We start from the raw sequence: 9,822 nt of genomic DNA, 5'->3' as shown, positions 1-9,822 counted from the left end.
AAAGGGGTGGAATGAAAAGGATCAAAATTATATAATAATGTTATGTAAAGATAGTTTGACTATGAGAGATTTTTATAATAATTGGTCAGAATGGTAGATAATATTTAAAGAGAAATATACAAGAATGTATTTAATTTGGGAGAATAGAAAAAGACAAACAGATAAAAAAGTAATATAGAAAAATACAAAAACAAATCTGTTTTATACAACCTGGATAGGAACAAAAGGGAATATTATAGAAAAGAAAAATAAATTTATCAAAAGAATCAAGAAATAATTAAGGATCTATTATATAAACAAACATATTTTTATAAGGAAAAAAGGATGAAGTATCACCACATTTGAATAAAAAGGTGAAGGAAGACAGTGGCATGATAAGAAAAATGAAAAAGGAAGATGAAGTAGAAAGAAAACAAAGGAGTAATATGAATATTGTAGTGCAGTATGTTAAAGAGATAGTAAAAAATAGAAACAAAGAAAAAATAAGCTGAGACTGAAGCAGATTACAGAAGAGATTAATAGAGAATTGGAGCAACAAACTACAAGTATGAAGTTGGAGAATGTAATGAAGGAAATAAATATAAGTTCAACAGCTAGACCAGATGGTACAGGATACCTAATGTATAAGAATTTGTTACAATGGTGCAAAGAAGTGTTGGTAGAAATATTTAATGAATGGTTAAATTATGGCATTTTTTTATGTAAAAATATGTGGGGGTACGAGATTTATATGAAAAGGGGGAGAAGAATTAAATTAAAAATTGGCAGCCTGTAATGTTGAAAAATAGTGATTATAAGTTATTTATGAAGATAATACAAAAAAAATTAAACTATAAATTGAATTACTTCATGGAATAAGGCATTTATGGGATTAAATATAAAAAAATAAAATTAATAAAGGAAAAAGAAGCCAAGAAGTATTAATGTTAATTAGGGAAATGGTGGATGATATTAGGAAAGAACAAACAGAAGCAAAATTAATAGTGGCTGATATAAATAAGGCATTTTATTCAATAAACCATGAAACTTTGTGGCAAATAATGCAATAATATAATTGCGGTATATAAATAAGAAAAATATGAAGTCAGTATATAAGAATACTAAAATTAGAATCATAGTAAATGGTTGGTTAAGTGAAAATTTTAAAATGAATAAAGGTTTAAAATGAGGATATCCAGTGAGTAGTATTTTGTTTGTAATGGGCATGAATTGTATAGTAAAAGAGATAATGAAAAAATGGGAAAAAGTAAATATGTACAGTAAATGGGAATTTTATATTCAGTTGTTAAATCTTATGCTGATGATATAATATTAATGGCTAAAAATAGAGAGGAAATGAAAAGGTAATTATATGCATGCATAAAAAAATTACAAGAAGCTGGATCAAAAATGAATAGGGAAAATGTAAGGGTTGTAGAGATGAGGAACAGTTGCAAGGAATACAGTTTGGAAGAAAAAAATATATCAATAATAGGAAGCGATTTTGGTGAATATTCTATATTAGGTGAACAATGGTATAACATTTTGAGAAAATTAAAAGGACTTAGTGTCATGTGGAACAGGTATAGGTTGTCTTTTAAGAAAAAAATACTCTTAATAAATACAGTATAAATGAGAAAAGTATCATAAATTGCTAACATATATATGATACCAAGAGAACTAGAGAAGTAATTTCTTGAAATCATATTTAGATTTATATGGGGATTTAGTTTAAATCCAGTTAACAGAGGATTATTATATATGGATAAGGAGGATTGGGGTTTGGGTTTACATAATCTGATAGTATATGGGGCATTGTTGAATCTTTACAAGGTATTAAAATGGATAAATGGAAAGGAAGATACATTGGTGATAAGAATAATTATGAAAAAATATGAGAGGGAATGGAAATTAATAAAATTAAATAAAAGGGAGACCAAATGGAGAAATAAAAAAAAAGTATATAGCAAGAAAAAATAAAATTGTGGAAAATAAGTATAGAGGAGATAGAAAAAATAGGAAAATGTGGTATAAAAATATAATGATGCAAAATTACTGTGTGAACCCATGGGGACAACTAACAGAAAAAAATAAAAAATATAAATCAACAAAACAAATGTAAGAAGAATGTTGTATGTTAAGATTTTTTTATGGAGGTTACAAATTAATAAGTTATCAGTGAAAGGAAATATGCCTTATAAAAAAGTACATGAAAGGACATGTCATTTTTGTAGTGAATTAGAAACAGCAGAGCATTTTTCCCTAATATGTAAAAGAATAAAAAATTTATGGGAAAAAATAATATTGTAAGATAATTAAGTGATTACAACCAGATAAATATGAATGTAATTGAATATGGATTTTTATGAGAAATATAGTAAATAATATGTTAGTAATTTTGATAGAAAAATGTTTTGTATTGTATAAATGATATGGAATGAAAGACTGAATGTGATTATGTTTAATGGATATTACCAAACATAATACAGAAAATCATATGGTGGTTATGGAAAAAGGAGTGGGGGTGTATACAAATGTAAAATGTTGTTAGTGATGAAGGAATGTAAATTTAATATAAATATGTGAATATGTAAACTGTATATAGTTGTATAATAAAGGACTCCTACTTGTTACAGCACTCTCTGTCCATATATCCTACGAGTCAGTTTGCATGTTCCATTCTTGGCACAGTAATGGCTGAGGGGATGGTGCATGGTATAGCAATTAGCAAGACAGGAGCTGAGACAAATGCCAACTTCTTGGAAATGTACAAAAAGAGCTCAGAGGATATCCTTAAGCAGAAAGCAATGGAAGAGGTTGTGAAAGACATGGAGGTGCTTTTCCAAAGAAATTTGTTTGATAGTTCAAGAGCAGAGGAACTGTCACAAGAAGATTTATTACTGCGCCACCCCCCCCCCCAAGTCAGGAGAGATGTGGGATGATTTATTCATGAACTAGATGGAAGAAAATGAACCAGTGACAAGAAAAGATTTCTCTTGGAGACAGATCATGGAAAAGACACAAAAAGAGGAAGTAAAGGAGGTAAATAAGAAAACATTCACAGAAGCAGTGATGGAGAAGAGAGAAGGAAAAAGGGAGAGTAAAAAGACAGAAAAAATGAAAAAAATAAGCATTTTGTGCTTATACAGAGTAAGGAACAGAAGGAGATGGACAGGTGTGAAATATGGGACACAGTGATTGTGCCATTAGAAATCAAGGGCAGAAGAGGTAAGAGCATTTATTTTGATAAAAAAGTCACACTGTTACATTTTTTCTGAGAGTGCTACAAGATTAGAAACTTCTAAGGGAAATATGATAAAATAAAAGACATGTACCCATGGAATAATTATATCAAGACTTTTTGTCATGAAACACAAAATAAATTGCATATACAAATTTGAACAGGACTGAAAGAGAAATTGTAACAAATATTTATTAAAGAACTTTTCAAAGAAGTTAAAAACATTTCAAATGTATTAGATAGAGGACTGTGGACTGTGGTATGGGATTGTAATGTTTTTTGAAAATAGAAAAATGACAGAATTGTACATATTCCAAATATGATTAATGCTGAAAGAAACAGCGCTTTTTTAAAGTATTGGGGACAACTGAAAACATGTTTTTTTTTGTGGGAAATGGGTATTTTGTGGGTAATTCTGATAAAAAAATGTTTTGTATGGGGGAGTTTGGAAATGCACAAAAATATGAAATGAAATGTTACAAATGTAAACAGATAGGACAGTTATGGGTGGATTTAATAAAAGAACAAAAAGAAAAATAGTGTAGAAGAAAATGTAAGTAAAAATAAAAATTAAGGAGCAACAAGATGACTGTGTAGAAAAAAAATAATGATATAGAAAAGGCAGATAGTGACAAGAAAGAAAGAAAAGATGGGAATTAGAAGTTAGTGATGGGGAGATATTGATTGGAAGATAGTTAAAAAGAAAACATCTATTGGAAAAAAAGAGTAAAAGATAGAAAAATGAAATTCCAAGGATTATGATTAAAAGTGAGAAAAAAAAGAAATAGATAAAAGTACATAATTTCATATAGGCTAAGAAGAACAGAAAAATAATCTTAGAATTTTATCAGTTAATGTCAATAGTAAAAGTTTAGTAAGAAGAATTGGAGTATTACAGTGGTATAATAAATGTGAAGTAGTTGTTATATTAGAAGATGTTAGAAGTTTAACAAAGGAAGAAAGACTACAAATAGAAAACTTATAGATAGGAGGTATAATTTGGAATTTGAGAGGAGAAACCTTTTCAGGGATTTCAGTATTATGCAGTACAGCAATTTCAATATTAGATTTTACTAGGGTGGTTATTATTAGTAGTCTTAAGTTGGAAAAATAAAGTTTATAGACTTATGGTGACATATAGTCACATATGTGTATATGTATATATATATATATATATATATATATATATATATATAATATATAATATATAAAATAAAAGAAAGACTGTTTAAAGACATATTGGATAATATAATAGTAAATATGGATATTATAGTTATAGGTGATTTTAACTGTGATTTAAGGAATACAAAGAAAAAAAGGTAGTCCAGATAAAAAAGTAAGGAAATTATGAAGTGTGGAAAATTTGTATTATAGAATATAAATACAAGTACACATAGGAGAGGAAATGTTAAAACAAAGATCAACTATTTTTAGTTTCTAACAGTATAGAACTAGTCATAGAAGAAGCAGTACAAACAGGATTTTCAGATCACATTGCAATATGGATAGAAACTGAAGAAAATAAAGAATGTATAAAAATTGGAAACAGAATTAAAAAAATAAGTGAGAAAGTATGGAATGAAAAAGGAAAATATAATATTTTAGAATTATGGAAGGACCATATAACTATTAGAGAGTTTTACAAAAATGGGACAGAATGGTGGATGGCATTTAAAGAGAAATATAAAAAATATTTAAATGGGAATGTAGAATAAGACAAAAAGAAAAAAAGAATATATGGAAATTCATAAGATATTAGAAAGCTTGGAGGGAAACAAGAAAGTATATTATAGAAAAGAAGAATATATATATATAAAAGAAATCAAGAAAAATAATGGGTTGTATAGGCAAAGATATTTCCTGCAAGGAAAAGAGAAATAAGTATTTCCCTATTTAAGTAAAATGGCAAAGGAAGAAAGTGATATAATGAGAGAAATTAAAAATAAAAAGGACAAAGTAAAAAAAAAAACAGTAAGGGAGTATTGTGGAAATTGTACTACAATATGTTAAAGAGATGGTAAAGAAAAGAGATAAAAAATGAAAATGAATGGAATGTTTAGCAATTTACAAAAGAAAGAAATAAAGATGGAGATAAACAGATTACTTTAATGGAATTAGAAATAGTGATAAAGAAAAGGAATCTTAATTCTGCAGCAGGTTCAGATGGTATAGGTTACTTAATATATAAGAACATGGAGCAGTGGCAAAAACAAATATTTTAATATATATTCAATAATTTACTAAAGGATGATATTTGTTATATACAAATATGTAGTGGAACCATGAGATTTATTTGTAAGAAAAGGGAGAAAGATTAAATGAATAATTGGAGACCAGTTGTGTTAAATAAAACTGATTATAAGATATTTATGAAAATAATACAGATACGATTAGAGAATATGATATCTAAGATATTAGAGGATATGATTTATGGAGTTAAATGATAAGGATGTCAAGCGGTATTAATGATTATTAGAGAAATGATAGATGATGTTAAAAAAGTAATGAGGCAAAATTACTGGTAGGAGATATAAATAAAGCATTTTGATATAATAGATCATGACATGCTATGGAAAATAATGGAAGGTTATAATTTTAGTAAACAATTTCAGAAAGTATTTAGATCATTATATAGGAATAAGAATTTTCATAAATATTTGGCTAAGTGAAGAAAGAAAGATGAATGTGGGGTTTTAAACAAGGATGCCCAATGGGTAGCAATTTATTTGCAATAGCTATGAATTAGATAGTAAAAAAAATGAAAACATGAAATAAGTGCAGCACACACAGAGTAATGTTATCAGATATCTGGTTATCTTATTGTACGCATATGATATTATTCTTGTGACCAAACAGAATAAAATGATGGGAAAAGTGGTTTTGCATGTAAATAATAGTTTACAAGGAATAGGTATGTCACTAAATAGAGAAAAGGTAAGGGATTTAGATCAGAAGAGAAGTTAAAAAGAATTCAATTTGGAGTAAAAGAATATCACTACTAGGTTAAAAATTGGTGCATTAAGTGTTGTTAGGGAACAATCGATGAAAATTTCATCAGAATAGATATAGATTATCCTTTAGAAAACAAGTGCATTTGATTAAGTCCATATGGATGGGAAAATAGCACATGTGGCTTTTGTATATATGGTATCAAAATATTTGGAAAAACAACTTAAACCAATGTTTAGATTTTTGGGGAATCTAAATTAAACCCAGTTAAAAGAAAAGTATTATATATATATATATATATATATATATATATATATATATATATATATATATATATATATACACATATATGGATAAAGAAAATGGGGATTTGGGTCTGTTGCACCCTATAGTATATGGGGCATTGTTGAATTTCTATAAGGTGTTAAGACGGATAAAAGAAAAATAAATCATATTGGTAGTTAGACTATTTAAGACAAAATACAACAGAGAGTGGAATGTAATAAAACTGGATAAGAGGGAGAGAGACTGGAGAAACAAAAAAATAAAAATACATCAAGACAAAATAAAAATATGGAACTTAAGTATTGAGGAAGTAGTAGAAATTAGGAAAGTGTGGTACAAAAACATAATGAAAAACTATTACGTGAGCCCAAGGAGACATTTGTCAGAAGAAAATATAAAAGCTATAAAGAAAGAAATAAATGGTGTATGAAGAATGTGGAAAGTCAAAAATTTTGTGGAGGTTACAAATTAATAGATTGCTGGTAAAAGGAAATATGCCTTATAAAAAGTTAATCAAATGATATGTTTTTTTTTTTTTTTTTTTTTTTTTTTTTTTGTGCTAAATTAGAAACTCAAGAACATGTTTTTAACATGTAAAAAAGTATGGGAAAAAATAACAGAGAATATTTTGAAAGAAGTACAAGATTATAAACAGATAAATATGGATATAATTGAATATGGATTTTATGAGTAATGTAGTAAGGAATATGTTAAAAATTCCGATACGAAAGTATTTTTTATTGTATGGATAATATGGAATGAAAGATTGAAAGAGATTATATTTAATGGAAATTGGATTTTACTAAATATAATATGAAAAAATTAAGTGGAAGTTGTAGAAAAAGGAGATGGGATCCATACAAATGTAAAACAAAAAGTTGAAAGCAATGAAGAAATGTACATCCAATGTAAATTTATGTAAATATGTAAACTTGTATAATTGTATATAATAAAGTACCCCTACTCTTTTTGACAGGTGCAGTGGGATCTTTTACATTCACCTACACTACCACTAACTCAAGCAGATGGGGCCTCGGTTTAACATCTCATGTGAAAGATGGCATACTAAGGAGTGCATCACCCCTTTATGCTGTACTACAGTGTCAGTAATTGATCTTTCTGGTGTGGGAAAAGAACCCACAGTCTTCTGCACCAAAGGCGAGTGTGCTACCTTTTGCACCACTGACCCTGATATTATTATTATTATTATTATAGCATCTTTCTATGTTTATGATAACAGCAATCCATATTTTACACTTTGTCTCTCATGTGATCCTCCTCTAAGTTGACTCTCTGTCGCCACTGCTATTCTGTGTTGCCTTTAACCCATTAAGCTATCTACTTAACAGCTTACGCCATGGCTACAATTTGGCTCCTAGAAAACAACAGAGTGTAAAGACCTTTTGCCTTCTCTTTGTCGATGGTTTAAAACTGTATAGCTCATCAGATGAGGAACTGAAAGCACAACTGCAAGTTGTCAAAACTTTTTAAGATGATATAATAATGTCATTTGGTCTTGATAAATGTACAAAAGCAACCTTCAAAACAGGAAAACTGTAGCATCAAGAAAACATCAGTTTAGGACAAGACTGTGATATAAAAGAACTTGAGCAAGAGGGAGTGTATAAATATTTGGGAATTGATGAAGGATCAACAATAAAACATGAACAAATGCAAATAAAAATGAGTAAGGAATATTTTAGAAGACTTAAATTAATCCTGAAAACAGCACTGACATCTAGGAACAAAATTCAAGCTATAAACCAATTTGCTCTTCCTGTCCTAACTTACAGTTTTGGAGTGATTGATTGGCCCCAAAATGTGTTGGATAGATTAGACAGGAAAACAAGAAGGATGCTTCATGCTCACCAAATGATTTATAAAAGTCACTGCATACCAATATTATATATTCCCCATTCTGAAGGAGGTATGTGCCTCCTTGAATCAATTGCATGTACAGATCTGCAATTGTGGGACTGCACACATATCTTCTGACCTCATAAGACCCAAACACAGTGAAAGTTTTGAAATATGAGGAGAATAAATCTAAGATGACTTCCCTGCTTAGTCTAGCAGAAGCATACTGGCATCAAGCAGGAATGGAAATCAAACCAGAAGTAGATAAAAACAGGCAGCAACTGAATGTGCCAAAAAAAACAAAAGAAAGAATATAAAGTGAAGGATCAGATGAGAAGGCAAAAAATGTGGAAAATGCATATAGTTGCAAGTACAGAATACTTCTGAAAGAACCTCATGTTGATCTGGATCGAATGCAGGAATGGTTAAGGAGAAGTGAATTCAAACCAAGAAATGAAAGGTTAATATTGGTGGCACAAGATAGTGGGCTGCATACACATTGGCTTACAAAGCCCATTGAACATGTGGGAGAAACAGACAAATGTAGGTTTTGTAAAACAGAATTGGAAACAGTCGCACACCTCATTGCTGATTCTGCTATACTAATGGCAGAAGGACTGTATACCGAAAGGCATAATAATGTGGCAAGACTGTTGCACTGGGGACTGTGCAAACATTATGGTACTGAAATGGCTGAAAAACACTGGAAACATGAGCCACAAAGTATCACAGAAAATTATGAAGTCTACATCACATGGTATCACCCATTACCAACAGTTCAAAAGAAAGATGCTAGAAAGCTGGATATAGTGGTCCATGAAAAGAAGACAAAAGTAGTATTGATCATTGAAATTGCCACACCAAGTGACTACACTGTCTTGCATACAATGAGGCATAAAGTCATAAAATATCAGGATTTGCAGGCAGAAATGAGAGCAATGTGCATGAAAAATACCCAGACAGTTCCAATAGTAGCAGGAGCAATGGGTATTATAAAAAAGAATGTACAAGCGTATTTAGATATGTTACCAACACATGTAACTCCATACGAATTGCAGAAGGAGTCATTACTGGTCACATTGCAGGTGCTATGTAGAGCACTTCTGGCTGACATCAAAGACTGAAACAATACTAATTTCATGAACTTTTATCATACTTTGACTTAGGAATGGGGTTCATTCCCATCATGGTATTAGAAACCCAAAAGATATGGAGAAATTAAAAGATTGAACTCACTAAATACAAACAGATATTTGAAGTTCAGACCTCATATCTTTCAGAAGATATATATTGCAAAACACATTATTCTAGCAACTTTCTGGTTTTGTAAATTGTAGCAGTAATATTTTAAACTTTGTCCCTAAGCTAATCCCCCCAAACCTCAAGTCATTAAATAATGACAAGCATTTGAATTCCAGACTTCCTATCCTTCAGAAAATGCATGCTAACAAAGTCTGTTATTCTAGCAACTTTCCAAGTTTATAAGAGCAATATTAAACATTTGTCCACCA

Source organism: Protopterus annectens, chromosome 13.part0 (genome assembly GCF_019279795.1).
Source record: "Protopterus annectens isolate FY-2018-M chromosome 13.part0, PAN1.0, whole genome shotgun sequence".
In the NCBI taxonomy this organism is placed as follows: domain Eukaryota; kingdom Metazoa; phylum Chordata; order Ceratodontiformes; family Protopteridae; genus Protopterus; species Protopterus annectens.
This window is presented reverse-complemented; position numbering follows the sequence as displayed.